Raw genomic sequence first — 15,732 nt, 5'->3', positions numbered from 1 at the left:
GGAGGATATTATCGACGTTTTCTATTTCAAGTCCGTGTCCTGGCGCCATCTTTCGCCGCCTTTGTCGGATGCGAATCAACTGCTCCGCACATTTTGTTCCGCATTTATTCTATCTATAAATGTAACATTGAATGCTAAAAACATTAAAAATCGGACACGACTCGTCCTTATACTGTCAGACGAAAAAAAAGCAAACAAAAAAAGAAAGAAAAAAAAGATGAATTATTTTCGTGATTTCTTTCTGATGGTCTCAGGCTGTGTCATCTCTAATTAATTTCGAATTTGTTGAATATTGTCGTTTAGTTAATTAATTTCATCTATGCTTATTTTTACAAACAATCATTTTCCTGTGTATTATTTTTTTTTGTCGACACAAAGATTCTAAAGGTACGTTCTCGTGGTAACGAGCCGGAACAACGAGCAAATCAGACACTCGTTGCGCTTGTTAGGATCTTTGCTCTTCGTAATTTGCCGTACTCCCTTATACATTCGCGACTTTGCCGATTTTTCATCTTCTATATTCGTGGCGTTTGCGGTTTCCGCGCGCGCGTTGGTCGCGTCAATTGCGTGTTAATATATTCACGCGAACGCACACCGATGTTGAGCAAGAGTTAATTTTATGCCTCGGGTTTCCCTTCTATGTAGGATCGAATGAGGTAACATTACAGCAACGGATGTTCCTGGTGTCACGTGAGATAAGCGACGAGCTCTGTCGATTCCAAGATACTGGCAGAATTGAAATCACCCGACAAAATTTGCGTTTCCCTTCAACTCGACTAAAGGTGTACCCGTGGGAACATCTTTGCTTTTCCCTCGGACGTTGTAAGGATGTTATTTCTTCGCCTCGATCGTGCATACTCAGAAAAGGTTTTAAGCGTATGGTTTTTAGACTGGAGTATTCATCATAAGTACACGTGGCAAGGTTCTTTGATATTTCAAAAAATGTACATAAGCTCGCGAACATATAGATGAGTGTAAAATGCATAAACAGCGACCATAAATACATAAAGTTGAGATACCGGTTTCGGAATAATTTATCCCGTAATTTCCTTTTTTCCCGCATATTTGGGTGACGTCAATACATCGTCAGATTTAACAATCAATATCTACGAGAATTGTACATTTCGCTCGATAAGTGCGTTACATATACATCAGTGTGTACATGTAAATTTGCATGGAATACATAAGTAATATAACGCGTTAATTTGCATGGAATACATAAGTAATACGAGCAACTGTTTATTTTTTGCGCGAAAGTCCCGATGCGCTATTAACGATGTGACATTGGCAGTGTACGATTGGAGAAGAGCGGGCTTCATCACGGGCCACGTACCCGAGCAGAAATTGAATCTAGTGATTGTCTAGTAATGACATAGAAAAGTTGGGTCTTATATCGCTACTAACTAGGAATGTAACGCTCACTTCTCCTAGTGGCTGTACCAGAAAAATTATCTAGTAGCTAGATACAAAAAAATAACTTGTAACTATAATTGGTATAAGTACTAGATAGTTCTGATGTTCAAATCCTATTCAGGATTTACCGATGATTTTCTATCTCGTTATTGTGTAATCATTTTCCATCTAGCCACTATCTATGTAACTAGTATAGTTACTAGATAGTCCTGACATTCAAAAGACTGAGTAGAAATATTTAGCCAGTCACGAGCTAGTGACTGGCTAGAAAAGTTATCTAGTCATTACTATCTAACTACTAGTCTTGAAATCTGCTCTACTAGATACATTTTTGCTCGGGTAGTAGCTCGTCGCGAAACCTGTTTTCGGGATCCCGGGTGCAACGCGCGTGCGACTTTATTCACTGGATCCGCAATAAATCTTTTCTCGCGGCCGCAATTAGCGATACCGTGAAACTATCCGCAAACTTAGGTATTTCAAGATTTATCATTCGAGATTGTTGTTCTCTCCGTCGCAGAACATGTCTTTCTCGCGGAGATCTACGTTTCTTCAAGCGCACGACGTGCGATGACTCCCGGGATGTGGATATATTTGTTACAATGAGCGAAGTAGAAGTAGTGAACGGGGACGCGACAAGTCACGCGAACATAAGAGCTCGAACAAGCGAACCACTTTGCGCCACCACGGAGAAGCGCCACAGACCTGTACAGACGGACTACTTTTGTAGTATCACAAGGAAGTGCTTCAGAATGATATACAGATAAAAGCACAAAACCTGAGCCACAAGATCAGGAGAAAACGGGAGACACAAAGTTTCAGTGTAATGTGGAATCCTTGTCTTTGTGTCTCGTGTTCTCCTTATGACACGTTTTGTGTCTCGATCTATATATCACTCTGATGCGCTTCTATGTGGCGCCACAAAGCAGCCCGTCTGTGTTGGTAAAACGCTTCTCCATGATATCACAAACATAGCCCGTCTGTTCAGCTCCGTGGCGCTTCTCTGTGTCGCCACAAAGTGGCTCGTCTGTTCGATTGGCGAGATTAGCGACGTGGAACAATCGCTGCTGTATAATCATTTTTCTCGATAATAGTCGATAATAATCGTTCTTTCCGCGTCGCGTATCCGTGGTGAATTCCTTCGCGGGGCTCGCGAACGACGGTGTCGTAACCAAGACTTCTTGGCTCAAAGCCTTTCGATCCGTGTTAACGCGATACATAAAACTTGGAGGACGTGAACCGAATCCCGCAGTGACGTTATTATTCGCCGGCGTCATTATGCAGCGTCTGCTACTCCCGCGAGGATACCGATGGTGATCGAGAAGAAGTGATAAATCAGGATTTTCGAAAAGCTCCCCCGTTCTACGACCGCAGTCGTCTGCGACTCTCTCGCGGCTCTCGGCCTGTGCAGCGTTCGCGGCCCCGAGTTTTGAGTTCGCGAGGTGCACGTTCGCCAGCACCAGCCGCGTTCTCGTATTCGCAACTTTGGAAACTTTTACCACGGGATAGACATGGCGGGCAAACGTTGAGTCGAGAATTCGCGCGTTGCATTCGCCGCACTCGCGGATTAACGACGGCATTCGCGAAGCGATAAAAGATAGGAGAGATGCATTTTATCGAACTCGAGTCGGGAGTATCACGGGTTTGGGACTGAAGCCGCGGTTGCACGCAGCCGACCCTTCCTTGTGAGTGTGGCTTTAAACTCCCCTCACGCTATCTCACCGCGGTATCACCCGGCATTTTCTCTCTCTTTCTTTTTTTACAGCATCCCCTTTAGGTGTTACTATCGAATCGGCATGCCATTTATACGCGAGTGTTACTCTTGCTGGGTAATGCCGCTCGTATTTCGATCTCTCGGTGCTGTAGCGGCGAGTTACGCGACGGCTACGCGTCGCAGAGAGCCTCGGAGTGCTTTTATTTTACGTAACGGATTTTCCGATAAAGTATCGCTTCGACGTTCACCGTTCGGCTCCGTGTAAAATGTTATCCGGCTCGTAAATGCGCCTCGTGGGACACGTCCCCGGTTTCTTACGTGGAAGTGCAATATATACATACGCATATACGATCCTATCGTCAGACGTTGAGGAACAGTCTGAATGTCGATACTGAGCACCGTAATAGCGTCTGTTCGTTGCGAGATATTAGAGAGAAAGTTAAACATGCACAAATCTTGCCTTGCGGACCCGATCCTCTCGCAATCAACGATATCGCGGAAAAGAGACACTATTCTTACTATCTAAAGTAAACCAGTATATTCTTCGGTGAAACGTTATATTTATAACTGATGCTTCAATTGTGAATACTGCGACCATGTTTCGCTGAAAGTTCGGTTAATAGTAGCGATTCTTCCTATTATTGATGCAGCTTGCAAACACAGACAGTTAAGCGAAAATCGTCACAAACGCAGAAAATTGGATTTGATACAGCATTAACGAATTTGTGCATTACGATTTGGTAAGGAAATTTTGCTTTCACCGGTCAAAATCAATGAGATATAAGATTCAGTGATCAAGTGAGAGTGGCTTTTTCACTGAAAATCAGTGAATATTCACCGATTGTCACGGTAAAGTATTCCTTCACTTGATTCAATCGGAATCAGATTTGATCATATTGATTTTATTTATACACTTTAAGAGAGTTACCTTTCTGAGGAAATCTCGGGAGGTTTCCCCCGAGGAAAATAAAAACTGATTTGAACATTAACTTCAATTGTATTTCTCACATTGTAATTTATTTTAACACTGGCATCGATAGGAGGGAAGGCACGATGTCGATGGTGAATACATCCGCTCGTTTGTCCCTCGAAAGAGACTCTTTGATCAAGTGGCTCGGCACAGTTCAATAAGTTTCAATAAGTTGTAAATGCTCTCAATTAAATCCCTCCAATTTATATTGGCGGTCGTTTTGAGCAAGTCGCTTTGCTGCAAATGCAAAACAAATTGCAAACGAATACTGCCGGTGAAAGCTGCGGAAACTACTCCCGCGCTGTTTAATATAATTTCTTTCGCTTATCGAGCAGCTGATCTCGCGGTCGCAATGATGCACGACTCGCCAGTCGTTCGCGATATTATAATTATGAGATATTATAATCACAGTTCCCTGATGCGTCTCGTCGCGCCCGTTTATTTTTATTATTTTCACGGCGCGCCGAGGGAGACACAAAACTTCTGCCGTAAAGCCTCCCAAGTTTCGCCGGAGTCCCGCTTTTCTTTCTAATTTCTTCGCGGGAAACGGCAGGGTTTAACTTTCCTTTATCGCAGTTGGAATTGCCGCAAATTTAGCCCGAATAAATTACTCCGCATTCGGCGTGACTTAAAGCATGCGGACCGGGGAATTCTGTTCCACATTTATCAGCGAGAGATTTATAAGTTCGGGACGTAAATTCGAATCCACGGACTTCTTAGATATTACGTGTGCCGGCGGCGGCTTTCGAATTCGAATAAACAGCAAAGAGAAGTAGTTTTGCGAAAGGAGGGCAGAACGAGGGAAAGAGAGGAATTTCGCGAGTATACATATAACTCTTTCACCGAGCGTTCCGCGCGCTTCACTAATTTCTACGATAATGAAACAGCACTTGACGCGTGCGGTCGAAATGAACGGTCTGAGCGTTTCGAGTATTAATCAAGCTTTCAAGGGGATATAAAAGCGCAATTGGATCTACCTCAGCGCCTGGATGACAACTCGTCTCGACGTATTTTCACCTTGCTCGATTTTACGGCGCATTTGAAGCGAACGTTCAACCTCACTTCGGTGGCGCGCACCAGCGAGCCGAGGCAAGTCCGGCGGTGTACCGCTGACGAACCGGAGGGAAGTTTTGCGTTCCGCGAAGGTCCGCCACGAACCCCGAAACGATTTCCGACCTCGATACTCCCCGGTCCAATCTAACTTGGGATCTGGGATCGAGCGCGTTCCCCGGCAGATTCTTCGAATGGTCAATCGCGGGCGCGTTGGAGGCGAATCGCGAATCGGACATCTGGTCGTCCGGACCCAGGACGAGAGGGATACACGCCATGTTCCCGTGCGTGTGTATAAACGTGGAACCGAACGGAAATTGGATTAGCCCCGTTGTACGGCGATATCATATTTCACGATGGCTTGTTTCGTGAGTAAACGTTGACACTGACACATGGAGAATGCAGGAATCGGTGGATACGTGTTTAAGCGTCTTGCTGCTTCGAGGAGCGGCGTGCTCCTCTTTGGCTGAGTACATAGTCGTTCTTCACTCGCCTCGATTTGCTAAACGTCGCGGATATCGGGAAATATATATGTAGAATCTCGTGCACACGCGTGTTCCGAAACTTCACTTCGCTAATGCACAACGTGCACAGTCGCTTGCAAATCAGTTTGCACGCTTTTTGTCGAGTGAAGTTGCGACGCTTCGAGTTGTCAGGATTGGACCACCGCTGAGACATGTGAGTGTGTAATCACTCATAAATATATATAAATTGCTTCTCAAAATAATGTTTCCTTAACATAAAATAGATCTTTCAAATTCCACAAATGTCTTGACGAGTTTTGTAACACGACGAGAAGAAGAGAGTGAATTCACTGGACCTCGGCCAGTCGAGTTTCCACGAGAGAAGATAACACAAGTCGCGACTATTAGCCCGCCGCATACGAATTTTTAACTACTTAACGACCAGTCACATGTTTATTTTCATTGGTCTACATTACTATTCTATTCGGCGAACTTTTTATTTTTCTGCGGGTGACCGTGTGCGCGCGAGTCCGAATCTATTACCATACATTTCCAGGCAGCGCTCGCGGAGGGTTTGATCCCATCTCTCAGCTAGGAGTGAAAGCCCTGTTGTGTTCGCGTTCGCGTCCTCGTCCTTCCAACAACGCTGCCGCACCACGTACCGTCGCGATTTCGCTGTTTATCGAGCTCGCGGGAGTGCACGGGCGCAAAATATTGCGGCGAATATCGGTGGGCCCTTCGTCATCCGCCGTCGAGTCGGGTGCGCGTGTAAATTTCTTTTAACGACGTGACACTTTAATTGGAAAGCGAATTAATAATGCCGCCACCGCCGTCGCACGCGTTGCAACCGGTATGCACCGCAATTGATAAACGACGGGGCGCGAATTGGCGCGCAATCGGCTGAACGACTTCGCTGAGATTCGATTCGCGGCGAGGCAGTCTTGCGAGACGGACTCGGCGGAAGATCAGTCGATTCCTCGAAGCTATCAGGAATTGCTAATTCCGCGGATTAAAGGCGCGTTCGACAGGTCGATCCGGGGATTACTTTCGGCCTGATGAAAGTTATCGACTTGTCGGGACGATTATTAATCTCCGTCCAAATCGACGTCTGCCGAAAAAGAGAGAGAGAGAGGGGGGGGAGGGAGAGAGGGAGACGAAAATAAAACAGGAAGGAAACAAAGCGAAAACATAAGTGACGAGACGTGTTCGCGCTCAGCGCGAACTCGTATCGCGAAATTATTTTCGGCGTCGTCGTGCGGAAACGACGCAACGCGGCGCGAACGGGTGAGAACAAAATCGGCGAAGAACGAGATACAGACGGAAGCAACGTTCGTGTCGCGGCTGTGAAACGGCGTCCTCTTGTTTCCGAACAGTGTATTTTCCGGCATGTAGCGATATATACAAAATCCATTTTGCGTTATCACAAGTAAGGAACAGGGAAACGAGTCGTCATTTCTTGTGACGGTTTATTGTTAAGCGCCGCTAAAACCCGTATTTACGCATCCCGAGATGATATTCGTCGACTGGACTAGGTTAAGGTTGTTTCATCGTATGTTCAACTAAGTCATTAATTATCGTCGTGCTGTTGTCTTCGCTAATTGATATATTGTGCGCTGCGGCGATGTGACAATAGAGGCACGTGAAAAATCAACACGGCGCATGAACGTGCAAAATTTTGAAAAGCATATTACCTGCGTAACACACTTTATATATGTAACTTTTATAACTTATATAACTTTTATATACTCTGTGAAAGTACATAACATAATGCGAATATAAATGATTTCATAAGTATCGTAATGATAATAAATATTTTATATATTATGCATATTAATTGCGAAATAATTAAATGCGAAACAAATCCGACCACAACGAAGTCGCGTAGGAAAGGATTTCGTCCAGTTCAAATCGTCGCGCTCAGCTTGTTCTTAAAGAGAATCGGTTATTTTTATATTTCTTATATATATTTCGCGATCTTTTTCACATCCCTCAGTTAATACTGTGCGGTATATCTCCGTAACGAGTTGGTTGGCGAATGCGCGCTCCACATCTCACGTGAAAAATTATGATTGATATCTCACCGTAATTTCGCTGCGAGTCGCAGCTTTAGCAAATGGTCAGACCAATTCTCGAATTAAACGCTGCGGATGCATAACGGGACGCTGCATGTATTCCGCCGTTTGTCGACAATACGTGATAAATGAACATAAACAAATGTTGCATCTCATGCGTAGACACGTTTTCGCATGTGGACTGGGCACTAACCGTATCTACTATCTGTGATATGATTGATGAATCGTGCGTGTACGTATGAAATCGCTCTTCGATGAAAAATACCGACTCGAATGTGATGAAAGGTAAATTTATTTTGGCGTCGAGATATTCGTTTTATCGTATAACATCGGATCATTGAGAGAAAATGATGGCGCGTGAAATTTTTATATTTTCAGTCACTTTCACGGTATCGTCTATTTTTCAGGCGGTATTGTCAGTTAATGAATTATCTGACGATTCGGCAATGCGATTTTCTTTGCTTCCTGACTTATTGATTTATAAACAGTGTGTGTGTTTCGAAGCGGCAGTACTCGAAGATCCGAATATCGACACCTGCGAGATAAGTGTACCGTGACGGAAGTAATACTTCCATTCGACGAAGGAGTGCAATTATCTCTATTAATTATGTTCGTAAACCGACAATTCACTGGCGCATTACAACACGGACATAATTGAGGATTATCGATTACGGATTACGGATGTATATGTAGCAGTGTGTAACTCCGTTGCGTAACATGTACACGTGGCGAGATATCGGTGACATATCGCGACAACCCCTTCTGCTGGCACCGGGCGTGATATCATCTGCAAGACGTATCCACCAAGTGTCAGTTGCTATTAATCAGACCCCAGTGGTCGTGAGCAGCCGAGACGTATCGCAAGATGACGTTACTTAGGGCGATTTTATTTATAGAGTTGTTCTGTTGCGAGAGAGAGAGAGAGAGAGAGGGCGCGAGAGAGAGAGAGAGAGAGAGAGAGAGAGAGAGAGAGAGAGGGGAAAGAGAAGGAGAGTGCGGTTTGATGCGATATTCTGCGCAGCAAATGCAAATTGCTTGTTCGTGGGTTCTTCTTTCTTTTCTCTTTGTTTATCTTCGAGCGTTATAAGATCATCTGTTAAAAATTGCCGTATCTGTTAAAAATTGCTGTATTGTTAAAGCAATACATTTAATTCCGCGATACAGTTTTCTATTAATGTTTCACGTGTGTTTCAGTGCTGTAAACACGAATTTGTTTTTCTGTCTGGAGCATCGCGCGTTTGGAACTTTGTTGTTGTTTCTTCAAAAATAATCAAGAACGCAGCTCGGTGATCAAATTATTTTCTGGCAAGAGTCTGTCTCGGAGCTTGGGGCGTACCCTTCCCCCTGCAACGTAAATGCGACGAAGCGTGATATCCGCATCGTGACTTCTACAGATAAAGAGTAATTAGCATCGCGCCGCGTGCAATAGCTTATCGTGTTCTTCGTACATATTCCCGTGGAGTCGCGCGAGGTCAAGTGATTTAGCGGGTATTTCGGCGTGCCTCAAACGCGCACTTGTGCGATCCTCGCCCACCTGAAACGCTCGCGTCCCTATCGAAATTCCCACTTATAAATCTCATCCACGTCCACGGCGTAGCGGCTATAAAACCGCGTACTGCATCTAATTGGGTCACATCGGTGTGCGCACTTTACCGTGACTCTTTAATAATTCCCGACCTCCCCTCTCTAGTCGAGAGCAGAACCCGAAAACGCGGCTAACACGCGCACGATGACTGTGCCATGGTCGCGCAGGGGTAGGTGTGCGCGACCACGGTTAGATGCATTCCGGACATATACAACGAGCGGGATGAAATCGCGGCGATTTATAACGCCGACACCGACGCGCTATCTTGCCGCGTCCAGCTCCCGCGAGAGTACCTCTCTCTCTACTCTCCCTCTACTCCTTCTACGATATAACATCGCCCGAGCAGTGTGCGTTGGAACCCTCACATGTACACAAACACGTATGCAACACACGTATGCGACAGCTACATCCTTGGTGTGTGAGGACGTCTTTCTCACGCTTTCGTATTTCATCCCCCGTCCTCCTTCAAGAATCACCTCCGGCGAGTTCTGCTCCAGCGAGACATATTTTTAAGGAATCTTTATTGGGTAGCGAAACGCGTGAACGAGATTATATCGACGACTACTTCGCGACGACTACTGGTCATCTTCTGGTTTTATTAGACGTACGCGTCGTGCAATCTGCCGGTTCATCTTTCTCGCGCGACATAAACGCTTGGCTTATGTTAAATTATTCGGGAGATTAGAATGAAATCTCGCGCACGGCAAGTCCCACGAATAAACAGCTTTCGACACGAAAATCCATAAACATGGACGACGTTTAGCAACCTTGTTGCACAACGGTAAGGTTTCTTAACTGGGGCATGTGCGCGAACGCGAAAATTTCCAATTCTTTCAAATCGCCGCTCAAAGATAACAAGCCGGTTGCATTACGCTTAACTGGCATGTTTACAATGTGCTGTCATGCAGAGATAGACAGTTTTGCGTGCTTTACGTGTGAGTGATGTGAAGTTAGATTCAAAATTCAAGTTGCGAAAGAGCGATTAATTAGCTGAAGATTTTCCAATCTACATCATCGTCTACTATATGCATCGGAATATGTTAAAATCGATAGAGTGCGGCTCACCGTGCAAAAATTCCTGATTAATATTTCACGGTGCTAATAAAACGAGCTTTATGTTTATCTAATTCTAACAACTCATACACACACACACACACACACACACACACACTCTCTCTCTCCCTCTCTCTCTTTCTCTTTATACTGTCTCTCGTTTTTCGACGCTCGAGATGTAAATTTACGTAAACACATATTCACATTGGCTGTATGTTTCAGACTTAATTTCAGGTGACTACACCTGTCAGGAGCTAATCGCTTCAAATATGAGTTTGCGCACTACGGTACACACAGACCCTACCGCGTTTCCGCATCGAATTATTGTTTTCGTATATTTGCGCGCTTACGCATCAAAATGCACACGCAATTAACGTGCGTTTACGTCACGACGTTGGAACATCATCAACAGAATCGATGATGTACGAAGCTGCAGGACTCAAAGAAGATTGTCGCATCGACGCGTCACGCTGTTGCAAAATGTGCGGTGAAACATCGTTTGACTTCGTTCCCGATTTCATTTCGCCAGCTGCGCCGCCGTCGCGCATTCGTTAACATTAAGATACTCTTCCGCGAGTAGCTAGCCGGCCTTATCAGAATTTCCGTTCTCGCGGTGGTGTCGCGGCGCCAATAATCTTTCTCCAACTTTGATATTCTAGTCGTTACTTGTGCGCACAGGCGAGGGAGGGAAAGTAACGCTGTCGTCTGGCGGCGACCTTAAAACTTCGATATTGCATTTTGCGAGCAATATGCTTCTTTGTCATCAATTCTTTAAGAACCGGAGGGATTCATAAATTTTGTTCCGCACCGTCGACGCGGCCGTCGCCTCGTAAAGTTGCATGTTTTCTGCATCCATTGCTGCACGAGAGGAGGGTATAGCGCGAGCCGATATTATCCGCTCGTATATGAAATTTCCGAGACTACATTAATATCGTAATAGCACTGTGACGCTTTAGCAAACCGGCTGCAGTTATACCGCAAAGAGCACGCAGTGTCCAAAAGACTCGACAATCTCGCGATTGGACGATTCAGACGGAATAATTTCGCAGCGTGCTTATCGCACGTTGCACTGTCCTCCTGAGAGTCTAACAGTCGTAAATATAGTTCGTATAGATATTTCAGACTGCAATATGTACGATAATGATAAATTATAAATTGCTTGCACGTGAGCCGACAGAAACACGCGCGGCTTACCCCGTGGGAACTTTTACTGTTAAAAAAGTTTTAAAATGTAATAACGTTTTTGCCGGTAAATTTGAGAATTTCGTATTAAAATTTATAACCATGTACGAAGTTTTTCATACTGTCAGTATTATTAGTTTGAAAATGGTTGTGACGTTTTATTGTTTAATATAAAATTATAGACCAAATATGAAACTTAATGTTTTCTGTTTTATATTTAATTTTCTCTCTCTCTCTGTTTATAAGTTTTCATATATATATTATGACACGTTATGATATAAGAGTTGTAATATATAATAATGCACAGTGTGATTTCTGAATTTCTTTTTAAAGTTTTTTCATGCATTATTAAATGTAATATCAATTTGGTTATGTAAAAAAATATCACGACCAAATTATAAAGTTTTCTTAATAGTGCTACTATTGTCTATAAATATTGAAGTTAAAATAATCACGATTTCCCTGCACGAAAAGAATTATCATAGTTTCTTTCCTTCTCATATAAATTCCATATAAATAAATAAATAAAATAAATTTAATTTTATATTTTTAGTAGTTCAGTAACAGACTGCCAGTAAGGTCTATCTTGTTGAGCAATATAATAAGTTTTATTAGAAACAATAGATTTCGCTGGAAATATAGTAAATATCTTAAACATTTCAGTTCTTGAAATATATGTAGTACATATGAGATGGAAAGATAGTGAATTACTGCAGAGAGAGAGAGAGAGAGAGAGAGAGAGAGAGAGAGAGAGAGAGAGAGTCGATCTATTTCACGATTATATTCTATAATAAATTTAACTATAAAATTCTTTCCGTGCGAGAAAGTCTCTGTACGCGCCAAGCGCGCGCGTTGCGTATCTAATGGGGTTTAATCGAAAAACTCTTATCTGTTTCGCCAGGTTAGGTTTCGCACATGTACGGAGGATACCGCAAGACTGTCGAACTCCCGCCTGCTGATGCACTAGACGCGAGAGCGTGCAGCACGCAGAACTTGATCGGAAACGTGGAGAATGGACAGGCACGCGATTACACTGGAGCTAGTTGAATGCCCCGTTCGTAGCTGTAGTTGCGAGTCAAGGTGCGATCATGTCAGATTCGCCTACATTCGCCGATATTCGCTCGTCCGATAATGGCTTTTGTTGAAAAAAATATGAATACGACACGTGGCTCGTCTCGCTGACGTTCTCTTAACTTCGCGACCGCATACATATTCTCTCTTTTTTTCTTTTCACATACGACATACGACACGATCGGTATAACTTCGAGGATGTAACTCGAAGACAAATAGCGGTCTCCCCGGAAAAGTAGAAAAATAAAAAAGACCGACTCAACGTTTTTTCAAATGCGTCGTGTTTTCTATGTAAACCGCTCGGCTCGCACGGTACTAAGCCGTAGACACGTGCCACGTGAAAAATGCATGAGAATCGAGTTACGCGGATACGACGACGACGCTATTGTGCATTGAATATTTTGCGTGTCAGATCGGCGCTAGCCACGAGGCCGACCTGGGAAATCCGGAAGCGCACTTGGCACCACGGCCGTCCTTTCAAAGCGAATGCGAAAAGTTACAAACGTTATCCTCCACCTTGCGCGCGCGCCTCGGAACCTCACCCAAGGGAAGCCAAGACACTTATTTGATAAAACTTTCAAGACATTGGATAACCGTATACTTGATTCTCGCCCTTTTTCCTTTCGTCATACTTTTACTCCGCGCCTCACTTCTCTGGATCTCTGAAGAAACGCATGTCCCTCGGCAGGTTCAAAATTAATAAAGAACGCGCCTAAATTTTCGTGTGGCAAGAGGCCGAGATGGTTCTCTTACGTGGAGACACACGCGCGTGAATTAATAAATCACTATTAGCCGTGGAGCCTGCTCAGAGGGACATCGGAATGCTGTTCCAGTTAATGGCAATTTAAACGGCGTCTCTGTTAATCCTTGCGTAATTTCCATACGAATAACACGGACGTTGATTTACAATTTGACCGGTGTGAAGCGACGGGGCTTTCATCGCGGACGAATGTTATCGTGTTTATTTAACGGAATGCGCGACCGGAGATTTGCATAGCATCTATGGAAAAATGTCCAAATGACGCCGCGCGCGCGCGAACCGTCGAGAGGGAACGTGAAAAGTTGCGCGAACGAGCAGGCATCCTGGACGGGGTGAGAATCTCTCTCGTTCCACGAGCGTCGGCGGTACCCGCGCGCGCGGATAAATAGAGTTCCTGGAGGTCCAACGAGAGGAGGATCGATGGAGCCACGTCGAATCAGTCGGTGCGCCCGAGCTATTTCCTGCGTGCATTCCCGCACACTATCCGACCGCGTGTATTTCGCTCGGGAGGATCGCAGGAGAGGAGAGGAGAGGTTCTTTCGATCCCGGCGACGAGAGACGATAAGTCTCGCTCGGCTGCAATCTCCGACGAGACCCACGGAGGAGAGCAAAGAGCGGCAGAGAGCCCGCGTTTCAGTACGGTTAGTAACAAGGCGTCGTCCTGGAAATGGGCCTCGCCCTTACCCGCGGTTACGGGAAGAAACGGCCGACCTGCTTTTCACCAGCCAGCCGCGTCCGAACTTCGCGGAACGTTAAATCTTCGTCGCGTCAGACCGACCGGACGGTAGATAGCGGTGAGCGTGTCGCAACGTAACGCACGGTTGTTTGTTTTTACAGTCACGCTCGTGCCTTAAACCGAGGAACGTTGCTTCGTCAGGAAGTGGCTGATGCTGGACGCGCGGATACAGCAGCCCTGTCATACATGTACCATAAAAAGCGAACGGCACAACCCGCTGGTGTTTCACTCGCTCGTTCTTCTCTCCCGCGAGCCATTTACTTAACCGCGTTGCTCTCTTTTACGAGCCCGGGAATCCTCGGATGCGGCGAACAACTCCGAGTCTCACGTATTGGTTGAATTTAGCGCGCTCGTGATTAAGTGAACGAAAGAACGTACTCGAATGTACTCACCTCCCTCGCGAATACTTCGGATTCGCTTTAGATTTATATATCGTAACGCGCGCGATCTGAAATCTCTCGCGGCAGGAGGGCTCTCTTTCGCTTTTTTTGCTCGCCGTCCCGTCGCCAGGAATCGAGCGAGGTCTTGGCACGTTACAATTTAGATAACCTCACGAGAATTCACGAAAGAGTCGCACGAAGTAAAAGCTGCAAATGCATGCAATGCTCGAGATGTCCGTTTCGTTTTTCCAATCAGTGAGAACCCGGTATATGTATTGCACTCACGCTTGTCGTCGACTATCGAGTAAATTCTCTGAGCAAGGGAGAAGGTCTTGTTTGAGTCGGACACGCGATACAAACTGGATGATAGCGCCGTCAGCTGTACGTGCGGAATTGTAATTTCGACCGGCTCGATTTACAAAACTTCTCGCGCGATTTTGCGGCAACGATCCTTTACTCGGTTACGTGCGCCGCGGTGCACACCGATTGTCGTCGAATCACGTCCGATGCACCTTCGATTCGAATAAGTCGCCCCGTGAAACACGACGGAATCGTTCATCCGAGCCAAATACGTGATGCGCGATACGCAACAGCAAAGGGAAATTGATTCGTCGCTGTGAGACGAAGGGTGCATCATCGCTTAGGTTAGATATCGATTTCGATCTGCAATCCGCGAAGGGAAACTCGCGCAGGTGCCTCAAACGCCGCTACGTGCCGTTACGTGGTTTGCGAAATTATACCTAACGTCGATTAATGACTCCTGTAACCCGCGAGTTAATTGAGTTTGATCGTTTGCGAATAATGCATCGCATATTCCCTTTGAGGTCGTTCCCGAACTTCGATAACTCGAGTTCAATCGCTCGAACGAGCGATCGAACGTGAAGTTGTTGGGAAAGATCGAACAATGAGAACGCATTATTCTTCGACGAGAGCAGATCCACGTATTTCTGATATTTATCATATTCGATAAACAGTTTCGAAAATTTTCTTATATAGCGACGCTTAACCAATACATCATACGGCATAACAAGAATCGATGATTCAAAACATTGAGATTATAACCCTCCACGAGTTGTGTGATCGACCGAGGCTCGCTCGCGACGTAGCATGCTCGGATTCGCAATTACGGAAGCAATTACGTAAGCAGTACGACCGTTTCGATCAAAGCTTCATCGATGACATCACTAAACTTTTCACTTGTCACGAGTTCACGCCATGAGAATAGATACGGAATCGCTTCGCGCGTTGTGTTCGCATATAGCATCACGACTTTAAAACGCCACTG

This window comes from Odontomachus brunneus, unplaced genomic scaffold (genome assembly GCF_010583005.1).
Source record: "Odontomachus brunneus isolate Ranch 3 - 2012 unplaced genomic scaffold, Obru_v1 Obru_scaffold_050, whole genome shotgun sequence".
Taxonomy (NCBI): domain Eukaryota; kingdom Metazoa; phylum Arthropoda; class Insecta; order Hymenoptera; family Formicidae; genus Odontomachus; species Odontomachus brunneus.
Note: the sequence above shows the minus strand (reverse complement) of the source record.